Genomic DNA, 18,066 nt, shown 5'->3' on the forward strand with positions numbered 1-18,066 from the left:
ATAAAAACACCTGCAATTATGCAAGACAAACCATAAATGTTACACAACAAAAATACATAATGACCTTCCGGGTCAGTAATGGATTGGGAGCAGGAGAATTTAGTTCCTTGGGGAATGAGAATACTCACTCCCCTAGAATATGAGGAGTGAGTTGAATGAAATTGGTCACTAAACAACCGAGAGGAAAAACAGGGTGTAGGATTGGGGGTAAATGAGTCTTTTGAAGACACACAACTGCTGCATTCAGTTGTTTGACAGTCCTGAAAACCGCCAAATGTTTCACTGGATTATTAAACCCCCTAATATTCCATGACAGTATTTGCAGGTGGCGGTGGCCATAAGGAAAGAGTCTGCATGTGTCCATGATGTTCCAGTTAGTAGTATACGACCTCCCCAGTTTACAGTGTTGAGATAGTAAGGCATGTGTGGAAAGCCTCCCCCGTAGAGAAGACCACTCCAGGGAAGAGATTGTATAGGTCAATAACAAATAGTCCATTGGGTATAGGTCCATAGAAAAAATAACACTTCAGATTGTTGGAAAAAAACAAAAACAACAATAGAGGAAAACATATGGGCCAACAAGGTCCCCAACCAGTGTAGTTTCAGAACAGTTATTCCACATGGGAGCTCCATCCGGGGTGAACAGTGTAAACTCAAAACGGTGGTATAGAGTTTCACCACAGCAGAAAGTGTAGCTTAATACACTATGTAGGTAAAAGATTCTGCCTTAACATGAAAGAAAGCGGGGCCTGAAGCATTGATCAAAACAGAACAGTTAAGGCTTTACCCATTCAGGTGGCAGCAGGGCGTTGTGTCATGGCTGCCCTGTCAATTTTGCATGCTGTTTTTGTAGTTCTGCAGAGAAGTCTGGGAACAGGAATACCTTAGATTTGTCCATGACTACAGCGCTGCTCATGGTTCTAGCTTTGGAGAGAATGGCATCCCTGTCTTTATAGTTCAATAGCTTAAACAAGAATGGGCGTGGTTAGTTGCCCGATGGTAAAGGGCACGCTGGAACTCTATGCACCCATTCCACTGCAAACATGTGTGAGAAAGAATCTTTGCGAAAGACAGATATCAGTCATCAGTCTATGAAAGTCACCAGATTTTTACCTTTGGCCCATTCAAGAATGTCTATGGCATGCACATTGTTACAGCGCATTTTGCTCTCTAGGTTGTCTAGGCATGCAGCTTGCTGTGCGGTAAGATGGCCGTTGTACCCAACATCTCTCTGCCAGGGCACCATATCATCCTCTATGGTGCTTACTTGTCCTTCCAGAGCTGAGGTGTGCTCCCACAATTTTTTGCATATCCTGTTACACAAAGGAGATTTCTACTTAAGCTCCCTTAACCTCATCACTGAAAGCCATAATAGATGAGTTACAAGAGGTGACAGCAGCCAGTATGTCACGCAGAGTAGGCTCTGGCTCTTCTGTGTCCATATTGGGTACCGGGGGCATAGCAAAAATGTCCACTGGAGTACTCACTGTGTTCCAGTTTAGTGAGGATCCAACTGCATTCTCCAGGGATACGGTGTCATCTGCCTCCGACTAGCCCCAGATGAGTCCTCTGGGGTAATAGTGGGAGTTGGAGGGTCTTTGAACAGTGCCTGAGAGAAGAGCTTCTGTGCAGCCTCCTTGTACCTGTCCCTTGAGGAGCACTGTGATAAGGCACCCTCTTGGCCCAGGTCCTCCGCCGGAGGATCGTTGTCTTTGAGCCTCTTAGACATGTCGGCAGAGAAACAAAGGCTCGAAAGGGATAGCTCAGAAGTGCAGGGAGTCTCTGGTGTTGTTTTAGAGCCGATCAGGTAAGTAGGATGAGTGCCCACAGGATAATGGCACCGAGTCCCGGCGGAGAGGACGAGAGACACAACCTCTGCATTCACTGCTCAGCCACGTCCCCAATCCTAATTTTGTTTCGTTTTTATTAAAAGCTGCCTGGTGACTCTGTTTGAAAATGCAGCCTGGTAAAAATGTTTAAGCACTCCCCCTTTTACACCTGTTCATCCCCTATGGACCAGAGCAATTTTTACAATTCTGCTATAGACCTGTTTATTCAGCAATAATTTACTTAGGATAACAAGGTAATACCTTTATTGTTTTTTTAATCACAAACATGGATTTCTATTGGCTGATATTGTCTTGGAAAAATGCATTTTTTCACAATCCTTTCACAATAAAAAGTAACAAAACAAATGGCCCGCACACTATAGAAAATTGCATGAAAAATACTGCTTTCAAAGTGATCGTACAGTAATCTGATCAATAGTACACAGCTTTCGAGAGCTGATCACAACAGTTCATCCGATGAGACAAGCATAAACATTTTTCTCGTACGATACCATGCTATACAATTTTCATTTAATCAGTACAGTTGTCTTTCGAAAATACAATACAAATACAATAGAACACATTACATCACTTTTCTAGATTTATATTTCTATATAAATCTCATATTTTGTATATGAGATTAGCATGAAAAAAATAACTGATGATCATTAGTCTGATAATCTCATTGTGTGTACCAGGCATAAGGGGAGTCTCATGGGGGGAGTAGCCTGTTGATTGCCCTGTGAGGACGCATCCTCTGTGAGCTCCACTTCTCCACAGTTCACAGGCTACAGCACATCTCAGCCTCAAATTAGTTGTCTGCCACCTCGCCTTTGTGGACTTCTAATCGTGCACTTACTTGCTTACACCCGCATCCGCATGAGGCATGAGGCAGTGCCTTTTGCTTGCTTGCGAGAGCTGCCGCCAGACAGTGTGAGAGCCCCTGCCACTGGCTTCCTCTTGGACTCCTGGCTTCCTACCCTGCTCCTGTCTGCCTGCACTGGTCACTCTGCAGCCCAAAATATGGCTTGTAGGCAAATTGATGCTAGAGATTTGCCTCTCATCATGTGTTACCTGTGGGGCTTTCGTTATTGGCTTTCTATGTCCCTGCTGCTTAGATCCCTAAGTTAGCTCTTGCAGGAATCGCTGGCATTCTGTAGCTCAGCACAGACAACAAGAGACAGCAAACTACATGTCACCTTCCATGAGATATTCTGAGGAATACACAGCCTAATCCCGATTTGCCAGCGTTTCTCTGTTATTTGTTACTCAATATCAGCTATGAGCAAGCAGGGCAAGATGAGACCGTGGGGAGCTGGATGGCAGCACTTCTGAGACAAAAGACCCAATATTGGCGTTTTCTTCAATAAGCCTCCAAGTGGTAAGCAGCCTTAGCCATCCCAACATGCAGCCAAGATGGTGCCTGCTCGTGCAGGATCTGAAGCTTCATCACCAGCTCAGTCTGTTGATAGAGTCAGGGATACTAGTTGGAACTTGCGGATCGTCAATCAGATTCAAGTAGCAACAATTAGAGGGGAGGGATGCCGCACATTCTAAAGAAGTACCTCCAATTACTTCCTACTAAGGGGGATATGGAGACCATGCTTCAGAAAATGGAGGATAGTCAAAAAATGGATATGGCAGATCTCTGTTCCAGCATACAGAGTTTATATGACTGCTTGGAGGTTGTGGAAAACGTTGTATTACCTATCTTATCTGTGCAAGAAAATCACCAGACGTCAATTGCTGACCCCCATGCCCAGGTTCAAGCTTTATGGTCTCACGTCGATGATCTGGAAGATCGACATATTCATATCTGGGGCATGCCAGAGGTGATACAACAGGAAGATGACTAGTATCTTTAACACATTACTCTGCAATACCGCAATGGACCCAATTGACATTAATCGGGTACATAGGATCCCCAGTTCTTTTAACCCTGCTGCTATACAATCCCAAGATGTCATATGCTGAGTGCATTTTTTCAACAGAGGGAGGCCATATTGAATAAAGCTCGGGATAAGGGCACTATAGACTTTGATGGAGCCCAACTAACCCTTTACCCGGATCTTTCAAAGCGGCTCCTGGCTAAACAGAGGGCTTTATGTCCATTAACTCAAGCACTTCAGGATGCTGGGCTTACTTAAAGATAAGGCTTTCCATTTCATTTGCAGACAAAGAAAAATGCCCTTATGCTTTCTGCATTCCTGTGGATCATTCAACTTAGTAGAAACCTAGGGCTGCCTGCAATAAAACTGGAGCCATGGCCAGATCCTCCGTTGCCGATGTTCCCTGACCCCCGTGGAAGGCGTGGCAACCTTCACATACTGCCTAGGCCATCTTCAAGCGTTCTTATTGAGAGAGGTTAAGAGATTATATGGAGGAGGTGAAGGATGAAGAAGAGGAAAAAAAAAAGTAAAAATATATATACACATGAAGCTCTGCAGAGAATAACGCAAGTATTATAATATCCTAAATGGATTACACATAATTGTTTTGTTTTTTTTTTGCTTTTTTATTCCATAGTATTTTATTGAAGTAAAAAAAAAAATTAGGACCAGTCGAACATGTGTAACAGTATTTACATGGACCCAACAGTCTAAGGATATACAAGAGTTTTGTATCAATCACTAAAAGAAAACATGTATACCAACTGTAGGGGAATAGTAACATGTAATAGTGATTATTTGGATATGTTGGATAGTAGGATCATTTGGAGTTAGGGTGAGAGTTTTGTTTCTCTGAAATCAGAGTTCATCGGATTTCTGAGGGGGTGAGATCACATTGGATGTTACTGTGTTGTGATTTGGGGCGGTTTCTTAACCTCCCTGGCGGTATGATTATTTCATATTTTTGATGCTGAAAGTGGTATCATTTCGAGTGCGATAAAGTTTGAAACACGAAATCATAAATTATAATATAATAAATAACTATAAATAATTATACCAAATAATAATATAATAATAATAAAAATTATTCAATAATGTAATCAAATCAAAAACACTGAAATTTGCTCAGTTGCAGAATTGTCGCTGCCATTACTTTTCAGTGTTTGGTGACGGATCTCCCCACAAACCACTATCTCTCAATTCTGCAAGTGATTCTAATTTATTATCGCTGTTTTCTAGCTGGTCTAAAACCACTTTTGATGTAAAGGGACGGTTTTGGTTGCTATGGACAATCTCCAGGTTCCAGGCAGAAAGAACAGTTTTTATTATATAAAACTGCATGAGGGGCACTGGAGAAACCACTAGGGACAAAAGGGATGTGAAATAATTTCATACAGTAATGTAATCTGTAAGATTACAGTATACTGTATGTATTGTGTGTGTTTCACTTTTTGAATTTGATGCCGTTTTCTGTCCCCGTGCGTCGCAACGCTCGCAGGGAATGGAGCTCGGCTCCGTGATGAATCGAGCGGAGGACGAGCCGCTCACACTGCGGGGAGACATTGCAGGATACAGGGGACAAGGTAAGAAGCTCTTCCTGGATCCTGCGATGTGATCTGGCTCGGGGTTACCGCTTTTGGTTCTGAAATTCCACCCTGAGCCAGACTCAGGAACACCGCCAGGGAGGTTAAGATAGGTTGTAATGACCCTTGGTGTTTCTGCAGGGTGATAAGTAGGGTATGTTTTCGGTGTTATATGTGTCAGTTAGTGTAGGTTATTTGTGTTTTAGTGGATCAGGTGGATCAGGACTGTCAGTCCAGCTGGCAGCCTTGGTTAGTTCTGTTGGTTGTGTGTGAGAGGGTGTGGGGGGATTGGCAGGGTATATGATTAGAGGTAAGGTGAATGTAGGGGTTATGGGGGGGTGCGTTTTTGGGGGGGGAGGTTGTAGAGATGGGGGGAGGGTACAGCTGGGATATGGGAAGATGGAATAGACCGAGACAGGGGAGGCAAGGGTCTCCTATCTGACCCTGGACTTCGGCCCATCCATCCTTGATTCCTCCATACACCTGATGTTTAGCGAGGTGTTATAGAGTTGATGAAAGGATGAAATAGAGGGTCATTTTAGGTATTGTGTGGGTTCATGATTTGTATGTATTCGGAAGTGGTCTTAAAATTGGACCAGCAGGCCCAGCGGGTGTTTGGAGATGTTTTCATGGGAAATGGCTATGAGCTCTTCCATTTCAGCAATTTTATTGATTCTCAGAAACCAATCTTTAGTCGAGGGGGCACTGAATTTGCCCCATAGGCCCGGGATACATAGTTTAGCTGCATTCAGCATGTGCATTGTTAAAGATTTAAATTAAGAGCATCTGGGTAGTGTGGTATGGTGCAGTAAGAGTTGCGAGGGGGAAAAGTCTAAGGTAAGGGTGGTTACCTTTGATGTTATGTTGTGAACTTCATTCCAGAATTTTTGGATAATGGGACAGGACCACCAGATGTGAATATGAGAACCACGTTCGGAGTTGCATCTCCAGCATAAGTTTAATGTTGCTGGAGCAAATTTATTAATGAGGGTTGGGACTCTGTACCATCGGTTGAGGACCTTGTAGCCATTTTCTTGGGTTGATACATTTATCAAACCCTTAAGAATATTTTAGAATATTTGCTCCCACTGGTCATCTGTAAGATTTAATGAGAGTTCTTTCTCCCAGAAGTGGCAAGTTTTGTGTTTCGTGGGGTGGGTAGCAAAAAAATGAGTAGATCGTGGAGACTAAAGGGGTTATTTACGAAAGGCAAATCCACTTTGCACTACAAATGCAAACTACAAGTGCAAAGTGCACTTGAAATTGCACTGAAAGTGGATTCAGAGCATAATGATTCTATGGGAGTGGGTTGTCTAGCCCTGTGACCTGCGTTTTGGGTCTAAGAGAAAATGTTGTAATTGTAGGTGCGTCCACAATGGGAGTTAGGAAAGTACCTCCTTGTAAGAAGTGTTTAGACAGGATATGTTTGTGTGGCCAGGAGGAGGATAAAAATTGCATGGACATCCCAGGAGGGAAATCAGGATTGGAGCAGAGTGGAGTCATGGGGCCCGGTAGAGTTGAAAGCTGTTGTTTGTTATTTGTTCCATGGAAGCAGTGTAAAGTGGGGCCTATAAGTATATGGTTAGTGGCTTTGCTTAGGATATATTTGGGGGATAGCCAAGGTGCCATGGCCAAAGGAATATTTGAGAGGTATTCTTCCAAATCGACCCATCGTTTTGTGGATGCGTGGACATTCCAGTCTACTATTCTAGTGAGGAAGCATGCTCTGTAGTATTTATGTAGGTTGGGGAGCCCTATGCCCCCTTTAGATGTGGGGAGGACCAAGTGTTCATATTTTATACGTGGATGTTTGTTATGCCATAGAAATTTTGTGCATAGGGTTTTGAATGTAGAGAAGAAGGCGGGTGGTAGTTGGATAGGTATGGTCTGCATTACATATAGGAATCTCTGCAAGATATTCATTTTTAAGGTTGCGGCTCTTCAGAAACAGGAAAAAGAGGGGTTGTCCCATCTTTGTAGATCTTGTTTGATGGAAGTCAGAATTGGGGAAAAATTCAGAGCGTATAGGTCAAAGAGACAGGTTGGAAGTTGAATTCCTAAATAGGTGATCGCTTTGGTTTTCCAGGTGAAGGGGATTATTTTGGAGACGGTTGAGAAACGGTTCCAGGGTGAACACGTAAAGAAGTGGTGAAAGGGGGCAGCCCTGGTGAGTTTCGTTTCTGAAGGGGAAGGCATTCGACAGGTAACCATTCACTTTCACTTGTGCTGTAGGGTTTGTGTAGAGCGTTAGAATCAGCTTGAGTATATTGTCCCCGAGACCAATAGACCGCAAGGTCTCGATCATGTAGTCCCAGGCCACTCTGTCTAATGTCTTCTCCGCGTCTAGTGAAAGGAAGAAGCCCTTCTTCCTAGATGAGTTTAGATAGGAATGAATGCTGATGGCTTTGCTAGTATTATCTCTGGCTTCTCGGCCAGGGATGATGCCAACTTGGTCTGTAGATATTAACGGTGGGATGAGTGGTAGAAGGCGATTGGACAGAATTTTTGCAAGGAGTTTGGTGTCCACGTAAAGGAGAGATTGTTTTTTCATTGTTTTCTCCTTTTATCGATATATCTTTAAGGTCTTAATATACTTTTAGCTCTCGTGCTAGTTGGGTTGGATGAGTCCATGGACAGAATGGGACTGCATGTGGCCTCTCAGATATCTTAACGGACTATTTAGTATTTTTTTGTGGACAGGAGCCATGACATTCCCCCTAGCGTATCTTATATCAGGGACCCTCGCTCTCCAAGCTTTCCATTGGCATGCAAGTTCACATACAGTGACTGGGCTTATGCTCAGGGATGGCCCCAAGGGGAATGTCAATTGTTATTGCATGCCCCCTTTATTTCTTATATAGGTTGTATGTAACAAGTTTATGTATTACTGTTTATTTTTTGGGAATGCACTTTTTCGCACCACCAATTGGGGTCTCACCTTGATGGGGGGCTCTCTCCCTCCATGCTTGGGCCCTTGTGGGGTTCTCCTTACATTTAACACTGGAGCTGCATATTCATTATAGCAGTGTTATCATTTTTATATTAATAGATGTATCGTATGAACCCACGGATAGGCTGGGGTTGCGAGTGGCACTCAGGGCGGCCCTATGGCCATTGTAGCATTAACCTGGTGTGAAGTTCTTAAGGCCTTTGCCTTCCACAGGGCCTCTGTGGGCTCACTTGTTTAGGTACTTGCGTTTTGTTTCCCCAATTATGAGCAGGAGTAAGTGTTATGCCGCGTACACACGGTTGGACTTTCTGGAAAGTTAGGTCCAACGTACTTGCCGCCAGACTTCTGAACGGCCGGACTTGCCTACACACGACCGGACTTTCCGGAATCCGGTCTTCCCGACGGACTTTCAGAATGAACGGACTTACCCACACATGGACAAGTCCGTTCATTTTGAACGAGACTCGGGTACGACGGGACTACGCTTTTATCGGCGAGATTGAAACCTTGCGAGCCCCGTCTCTGGCATCCCAGGTCCTTAGGTCTGGTATGGAACTTTAAGGGGAACCCCGGCGTGGGGGTCCCCCCAAAATTCATACCAGACCCCGATCCGAGCACGCAGCCCGGCCGGTCAGGAAAGGGGGTGGGGACGAGCGAGCGCCCCCCCCCCCCCTCCTGAACCGTACCAGGCCGCATGCCCTCAACATAAGGTGGTGCTTTGGGGGAGGGGGCGCATTTTGCAGTGCCCCCCCACCCCTCTAAAATTTCGTATAGTATGCATAAACAGCGTGTTCAAGTTCTTTTTTTACACAAGACTAATTTTAATGTCCATTACCATTCATCACTATGCTCATTTGTCCTCAGGTTTGGTTGGATCATTCACTGCTTTTTTTTACAATTTCTCTACCACTTTCCTCCAAACCAACAGTCTCTTAGAGCCTGAATGAAGCCCTCTTAAAAGATGGATGCACCTATGCTGTGATCAGACGTACTGTACAATATCTCAATTTCTTTAGGATCACACTTTAGACACAACAACGCAACCAATTAAAGGGGATGCTTTGAAATGTCTTGTTTAATACATTCTTCGGACATCATATGCTAGAATTTCACCATAAATGTGCCCCAGAGGCTCAATTATTCCAGCACCTGGTACAGAAATGCAAAGATCTTTATCCGTTATTAGATCAGGTGTACTTTTGACATAAAGACTGTATTTGTAGAACAATATAAGAGTTCTGTAAAAAGGCAAGTAGGCAACTATGCAGGTCAATCCGCACAAAATTAGGACGCACATATATTTCAAAACTCTGTTGTCCTAAAAGGACATAATCCAATCATCAGGAGATATTGCTTTGGTGTTTCATAAGTATTACACGACTCTTTATAATATCTCTAATCCCTTTACAGCTCCTAATAATATGCAGGGCCTTGCCCAGCTCTCTCCATATATATATCGGCTACGGCCCTTCCCAGGTTGGATCAATCTGTCACTGATTCTCCAAACGTTCCTTTCACTGTTAAGGATATCTCTTAAGCTTCCATTGGGTAAGACCCCAGGCCCAGAAAACTTTTAAAATGCCTTCTACAAACAATTTCAAGATGTCCTAGTCCCTATTTTGGATTGCACTTTGAACTCCATCTCTGACCTTTGCCCTTTCAAGTGTCATTTATTGGAAGTACATATTACCCTTCTTCTCAAGGATCAGAAAAACCCTACTCAATGGTCGGGTTACCGCCTGATTTCTTTAATCAATTCTGACCCTAAAATATACACTAAATTTGCTGACAGACTTCAATTGGTGATTTCTCCTAACATTAATTTAGATAAAGTGGGCTTTATCCCCAACCGTGAGGCATGGAACAATACACTCAAAATCTTGTCCCTTATCTCTTATTGTCAGTCATGAAAAGTCCCCCTTTGCCTTTCACTAGATGCTGAAAAGGTGTTTGACCGCTTTGACAGAGCATTTTTTCAAGCAACACTGGAGCAAAAAGGTCTGCCCCTGGGTTTAATCAACAAAATGATGGTTCTCGATTCTTGCCCAATAGTCCGTATTAGGTAAATGGTCTGATCTCGGAGCGGAGCAAAATTTGTGTGAACATGTGAACACCGTTAAAGTCTATGGGACGCGAACGTGAAAAAACAAAAGTGCTAATTTTAAAGGCTTATATGCAAGTTATTACCATAAAAAGTGTTTGGGGACCCAGGTCCTGCCCCAGGGGACACGTATCAATGCAAAATAAAGTTTTAAAATGGCCGTTTTTTTGGGAGCGGTGATTTTAATAATGCTTAACGTGAAACAATAAAAATTTAAAATATTCCTTTAAATATCATGCCTGGGGGGGTCTCCTTAGTCTGCCTTAAAAGTAGCACACTGTTCCCATGTTTTTATCAGTACCACAGCAAAATGACATTTCCAAAGGAAAAAATGTCATTTAAAATTGCTTGTTGCTGTAATGTATTGTCGGATCCCGGCAATATAGATAAAAATCAAGGGGAACCCCACAACAAAAATACCAAAAAAATATGGCGTGGATGTCCTCCCCAAAATCCATACCAGGCCCTTCAGGTCAGGTGAAGCAAACAACAAATAGGACAAAATAACAGAAAAAGTCAATGTGCATAACTATTCACCCCCCCTCAAAGTCAATACTTTGTAGAACCACTTTTTGCAGCTGTCACAGCTCCAAGTCTCTTTGGATAAGTCTCTATGAGCTTGCCACATCTTACCATTGGTATTTTTGCCCATTCCTCCTTGCAAAACTGCTTTAGCTCCTTCAAGTTGGAGTGTTTGTGCTTGTGAACAGCAATCTTTAAGTCTGGCCACAGATTTTTTATTGTATTGAGGTCTGGGCTTTGACTAGATCATTCCAACACATTTACATGTTTCCCCTTAAACCACTCAAGTGTTGTTTTAGCAGTGTGTTTGGAGTCATTGTCCTGCTGGAAGGTGAACCTCCGTCCTAGCCTTAAATCACACACACACAGTGGTACAGGTTTTGCTCAAGAATATCCCTGTATTTAGCATCATCCACCTTTCCCTCATCTCTGACCAGTTTTCCAGTCCTGACTGCTGAAAAAATCCCCACAGCATGATGCTGCCAACACCATGTTTCACTGTGGGGATGGTGTTCTTTGGGTGATGTAATGTGTTGGCTTTGTGCCAGACATAGCATTTTCTTTGATGGCCGAAAAGTTCAATTTTAGTCTCATCAGACCAGAGCACCGTCCTCCATACATTTTGGGAGTCTCCCACGTGCCTTTTCGCAAACTCAAAACACGCCATTCTGTTTTTGGCTGAAAGTAATGGCTTTCTTCTGGCCATTCTGCCATAAAGTTCAACTCTATGGATCGTATGGCTTATTGTCGTCCTATGTACAGATACTCCAGTCTCTGCTGTGGAACTCTGCAGCTCCTCCAGGGTTACATTAGTTCTCTGTGCCACCTCTCCGATTAATGCCCTCCTGGCCCGGTCCATGAGTTTTGGTGTGCGGCCGTCTCTTGGCAGGTTTGCTGTTGTACCATGTTCTTTCCATTTGGTTATGATAGATTTTATGGTGCTCCTAGGGATCATCAAAGATTTGGATTTTTTTTTATACCCTAACCCTGACTTGTACTTCTCAACAAAATTGTCCCTTACTTGTTTGGAGTTCCTTGGTCTTCATGGCAGTGTTTGGTTAATGGTGCCTCTTGCTTAGATGTTGCAGCCTCTGGGGCCTTTCAGAAAGGAGTGTGTATATGTAATGACAGATCAGGTGACACCTAGATTGCACACAGGTGGACATCATTTCACCAATTATGTGACTTCTGAAGGTATTTGGTTGCACCAGAGCTTTTTATGGGCTTCATAACAGAGGGGGTGAATACATACGCACATGCCAATTATTCGTTCTTTATTTATGAAAAATAGTTTTATGTATATATTTTTCTAATTTTACATTAGCAACTTAGACTATTCTGATCCATCACATATAATTCAGATTTTAAAAAAATTGAACTAAAGGCTGTAATGTAACAAAATAGGTAAAAAGCCAAGGGGGTGAATACTTTTGCAAGGCACTGTATATACTATATGGCCTGCCCTATATACTCTGTGGAAAAATTGGGCCTTAGGTGTTGGTGGTGCCAGAACACTGTAACCCCTCACAGTTACTCTTGTTGGGTGCAGGAACGAGCCCTGCTGTGAAATATTATATCAAAAATGTTAATTACATGGCCCTGTTAAACAGGGACAGAACATTTGGGCCTTGAATGGTGGTGTTGTTTCCACAACACTGTAACCCCTCACAGATACTCTTGTTGGGTGCAGGAATGGGCCCTGATGTGAAATATTAGATCAAAAATTGTAATTACATGCCCCTGTTAAACAGGGGCAGAAAAATTGGGCCTTGGGTGGTGGTGATGCCCTAAACCAAAAATATTGTTGGAAGCTAACATCATCTAGATTGAAGAGGAATAGGAAAGTCAGCATAGGCAGTCTTCAAGGAATTCCAGATCCATAGCAAATTCAATCAGTTACATCAGCATCAGGTGCTTGATAGCTGTTGATCTAAGACTGATTCATTTTTATGAATGTGAGCCTATCAATGGAGTCTGTGGACAGATGCACTCTTTGATCTGTTACAAACCCTCCAGCAGCATTCAATTTGCATTCAGAAAGCACACTGGATGCAGGAGAGGCCAGTAGCTCAATTGCATATTGAGCAAGTACTGGCCAGTGGTCCATCCTCAAGACCTAGTAACCCAGTGTATGCTCTGTTGGAAAGGTCTCCAAGTCTGCTCTTGCCCCTAGATATTCCTGCACTATATAATACAGACGCTGGCGATGGTTGCTTGAACTGATCAGACCTTGAAAAATTGTTTAAAGGAATCGGTCAGATGGCCACCTTCTCCCCTGCGCTGAATGAAGCCTCAGCAACACGTTGTTGAGCACCAGGAAATTGTAACCTCTCAGGCTCTGGAAAAGCGTTACACAACCCTTTCTTCAAGGCCTCCTGAAGATGTTTCATCCTCTGCTCTCTATACAAAGGCAAGATCAGTTCTGCAACTTTAGCCTTGTAACGTGGATCAAGAAGGGTTGCCAGCCAGTAATGATCCCTCTCCCTGATACCAAGAATCCTAGGGTCCTTTCGCAGGCTTTTCAGAATCAGTGGGGCCATGCAGTGAAAGTTTGCAGAGGTATTCCATTCTGAGTCCTCAGGGTCACTAAGGATCACATTATCCGTAACTACTCCTCCAAGCCACGTACAACTCCTTGGGTTTCTGGGGACTGAAAACCATTCCTTGAAGGCTGCTGCTGCTGAGTTATCTGCTGTGTTATTGTCACGTACCTGGTAGGTAGAGCCCAGAATGCAAGGAACGGCCTCTCGTATACCTCTGACTCGGGAACCCCTGGTAGTGTTGACAGGAGCTCGAGAGTGCAAAGGGGCACAAGTGCCTGACTGGAAAACTGGTGCAGAGGGCTGGATACTGTAGTCAGCTGGGAGGTGTCCGGTAGTCTGGCAGCAGGATGAAGACAGCAGGGAGGTGTCTTGTAGTCCAGCAGCAGGATGCAGACAGCAGGGAGGTGTCTTGTAGTCCGGCAGCAGGATGCAGACAGCATGGAGGTGTCTTGTAGACCAGCAGCAGGATGCAGACAGCAGGGAGGTGTCTTGTACTCCAGCAGCAGGATGCAGACAGCAGGGTACAGGCAGACCGGGTCAGAACAAAGGCGGGCAGATCAGGTACAGAAAGGTAATCCAGAAGAATGGTCAAAGTCCAAAGCCGAGATCGGGGCAGGCAGCAAACAGGGTAGTCAGGAACAGTCCAAACAGGTAACAGGTTTCAAAGGTTCAGATCACAGGTAACAGAGCGGCAGAGTCTTCAGGAATGCTGTAGACTGGACAGCAAGGCAGCAATGGAACAGTCCCCTTTTTATAGCACATCTTTGGCACCAAGTGCTATCATAGGGGGTGCACGCGCACTCCTGTGCGCCCGTGTGCCGCTATTAGCGCTATTGCGCATGCCCGTGCGCCGGACGGCACTTCTGTGCACAGGCATCCTTCTAGTCTTTATATTACTAGAACGCTTACGGGAAGGCTTTTCCTGACATTGCCCCCCTCCAATGGGCAGCCTTCGGATGCCCAACTGGGCCACTTTACTTGGGTGAGATCTCTTAAAGGCTAGAATTAGTCTCTTGGCATGGATATTAGTCTCTGGTTCCCAAGAGTTTCCCTCAGGGCCGTATCCCTTCCATTTTACCAGATACTGAACCTGGTTGCGTCTCTTCCGGCAGTCTATGATTGATTCCACCTCAAATTCCTTTTCACCGTTGATGAGCACAGGCTCAGGAGGACCGATGTTCCGGTTAAGGAAGGGATCCAGGACTGAAGGTTTAAGTAGCGCCACATGAAAAACTGGGTGAATACAAAATGACTCTGGCAGTTTTAAATCATAAGCCACGTTATTGATTTTCTTACCATTGGGAAGGGACCTACAAACTTGTGAAGGCTTTTCCTGACAGTTATCCTCTACATTCATACTGACACAATTCTTCTCCTCCTCTTCTTCCTGTGTGTTTGGTGGGCCCGTAGGAATGCTATCTGGATAAAGGGGGCCTTGAGAGGAAAGGAAGTCCTCCTCTTCCTCCTGTTGTTCTGCCTCAAGTGCCCTGTCCATGATTCCACGAAGCACACGCTCTAGCAGGAAGACTAGAGGGACAGCGTCACTGATGCATGCATTGTCGCTGCTCACATCCTTGTGGCCTCCTCAAATGGTGACAGGACAGTGCATGCATCCTTGATCACTAGCCACTGGAGTAGTGAAAAGAAGCCAAGCTTCCCTGATCCTGTCCTGGTGTCATACTCACACAGGTACTCATTGATGGCCCCCTGCTGTGTGTAGCCACTGCAGCATTGCCAACATTGAGTTCCACCTGGTGGGCATGTCACAAATGAGGCGGTTGGTGGGCAGGTTGCATTCCCTTTGAATGTCAGCCAGCCGAGCACTGACATTGTATGACTGTCGGAAATGACCACAGTCTTTTCTGGCCTGCCTCAGGAGATCTTGTAAGCCTGGGTACCTGGTCAAGAACCGCTGCACCACCAAATTCAGGACATGTGCCAAACATGAAACATGGGTCAAGTGTCCCTGTCGGAGGGCCGAGAGAAGGTTGGTGCCATTGTCACATACAACCATTCTTGGCTGAAGCTGGCTTGGCATCAACCGCCTCTGAGCCTGCCCCTGCAGAGCTGACAGCATCTCTGCCCCACTGTGGCTCCTGTCCCCTAGGCAGACCAACTCAAGCACCGCATGGCATCTTTTAGCCTGACTGCTTGCATAGCCCCTTGAATGCTTATGGAGCACTGCTGGTTCAGAGGACAAACCTGCAGAAGAGGCCAAAGAGGAAGAAGAAGAGGAGGGGGTGGAGGAGAGAGCTGTGGCAAAATCACCACTAGCATTTTAGAGGTGTGGTGGCGAAACAAGCTCCAACAACACTAAACCCTGTCCTGCATCCTTCCCAGCTGCCAGCAGAGTTACCCAGTGCGCCGTGAAGGAAAGGTTACGTCCCTGTCCATGCCTGCTGGACCATGAGTCAGTGGTAATATGAACCTTACTGCTGACTGCCCTGTCCAACAAGGCCAAAACATTGCCTTCCACATGCTGGTAGAGAGACGGAATGGTCTTCCTTGAAAAGAAATGGCGTTTTGGAACCTGCCACTGTGGTACAGCACATTCCACAAATTCATGAAAGAGGGCAGAGTCTACCAGCTGAAAAAGCAGCAGTTGCAGTGCTAGCAATTTGGCCAAGCTAGCATTTAGACGCTGAGCATGTGGATGGCTGGGACCAAATTTATTTTTATGGTTCAGCAACTGGGGTAGGGAAATTTGCCTGCTAAAATAAATTGGTGGTGTACTGCTAGCAGATTGGCTGCAAGTACATGGGACACCTATTGCTATACCTTCATTCTTCTTAGTGCAGGTCATGTGGGTCTTTCAAGTGCTGCATGGCAAGTCGTCAAATGTCTGGTCAAGCATGTGGTGCCCAAGTGGCTGCTGTTCTGGTCATGCTTGATCCGCTTCAGACATAGGTTGCAAACAGCAATGGTGTGATCTGCTGCACATGTGTTGAAATAGGCCCACACCAAGGAACTTTTAAAAGTCAGCTGGGATTCAGCAGCGCCCAGCACCTGCAGACAGTCAGTGACCTCTTCATCCCCTACCTCCTCATCACTGGAGCAAACTTGGGAGTATGCTACAGCTGGGGGAACATGACTGCCAGTTTCTTGTCCTTCTGTGGCACCCCTCTCTCTAGGCTCACGTTACTCCCTTCCTCAACCTGTGAGCCAACATCGGAGTCTTCAAATCGATGCGCATCCTCCAGCAGCACATAACCGACACTGTGGTCGAATAATTCTGGGGACTCCTCCGTGCATGATGGTCAGGCTATGGAAGGAGTGTTTGTGGACAAGGAGCCAGTGGAATAGGCCACTTTGGCAGCTGCATTGGAAGGCAAACTACTCTGAGCCTGGGTGACAGAGGATGAGGAGGATGAGGTCAGGTTTGTTATCCACTCCACCAACTCTTCTGCATGTTGTGGCTCAATAGTAGGGCCAGCAGCAGAAAAAAAGGACAAGTGTGCCCCACGGCCACCTGCAGAGGATGCACCATGTCCACGACCACCACTGTTGACAGTAGACACAGAGACTGCTTGCCCTCTTTTAGTGGCCTTTGAGCGTCTGCCTCTCCTTGGTGGCCTTCCAGACATGATGTATTTTTTGTTTTGCAACACGATACTACACTGTATTATATACTGTGTACACCACCTGAAGTGTATTAGAAACTATACACCACCAAATGCACTGTATATATAGGCTACACCGAATGCAGAGTATATATACAGTATATATTGTGGAGAGGTGATCCCAGGTAACGGTGTGTATTAGCACCTTCAGCCTGGTTTTTGCAAAGACAGGCATGATGATTGCACACCTGTGGGCTGGGTTTATATTCCCCTCAGGAAGAGAGCTCAGGGCTCACACTTGGGAACAGCTCTACCCTACAGGCATGTGGACTTATGTAGGAGTCGGGAGGGCTTTTAGGTGGAGACAGGCGGTCTGTAGGAGTCTGAACGTGTATGTCTGCAGGAGGCAGATGTGTCCTGCAACCAAGCAGCACACAGCTAAGGAAGTAAGCTCCAGGAGGGAGTTTGACTAAGTAAGAGTGAGTGAGCTGGGAGGCTGAAGCTTTTCTCTTATACAATGATGGTAGAAACCCCTGTGAGGGAAGACTTTCTGTGAAGTTTGTTTCGTTTAAATAAAATTGGGCTGCCACGCCCTTAAAAAATACAGTCTGGACTGACCGGTGTTCCTGAAAACGCATACACCACTTGAGCATAGTTACCCCAGATTGTTACAGTTGGTGGAGAATGCGGGCATGGATGGCGCTGGTTCAGATCCTTGCAGGCTAGAAACCGTGAGTGTGAAGCAAAGTGATGTGTGCTGTGTCTTAGCCTTAAGGAGACAGTAAACCAAAACATTTTTTTCAAAAGGAACTCTGTGTCCCTGGCTGCAGAGAAGGGCTGTTTAAAGGGAAAAAGTTCTGCAGGGAGAGGGTGGTCTCCCATGTTAACCAGGGACAAAGTGTTGTCTGGATGGTGGGGCTGCTATGAGGAGGTAGCTCACTGTTCCCACAAAGAGGGCTGGGATGCCCGAGAAAAGTCATCTGGATGGTGGGGCTGCTGTGAGGAGGTAGCTTATTGTTCCCACAAAGAGGGCTGGGATGCCCGAGAAAAGTCATCTGGATGGTGGGGCCTCTATGAAGAGGTGGCTCA

Source organism: Aquarana catesbeiana, linkage group LG04, assembly GCF_042186555.1.
Source record: "Aquarana catesbeiana isolate 2022-GZ linkage group LG04, ASM4218655v1, whole genome shotgun sequence".
Taxonomy (NCBI): domain Eukaryota; kingdom Metazoa; phylum Chordata; class Amphibia; order Anura; family Ranidae; genus Aquarana; species Aquarana catesbeiana.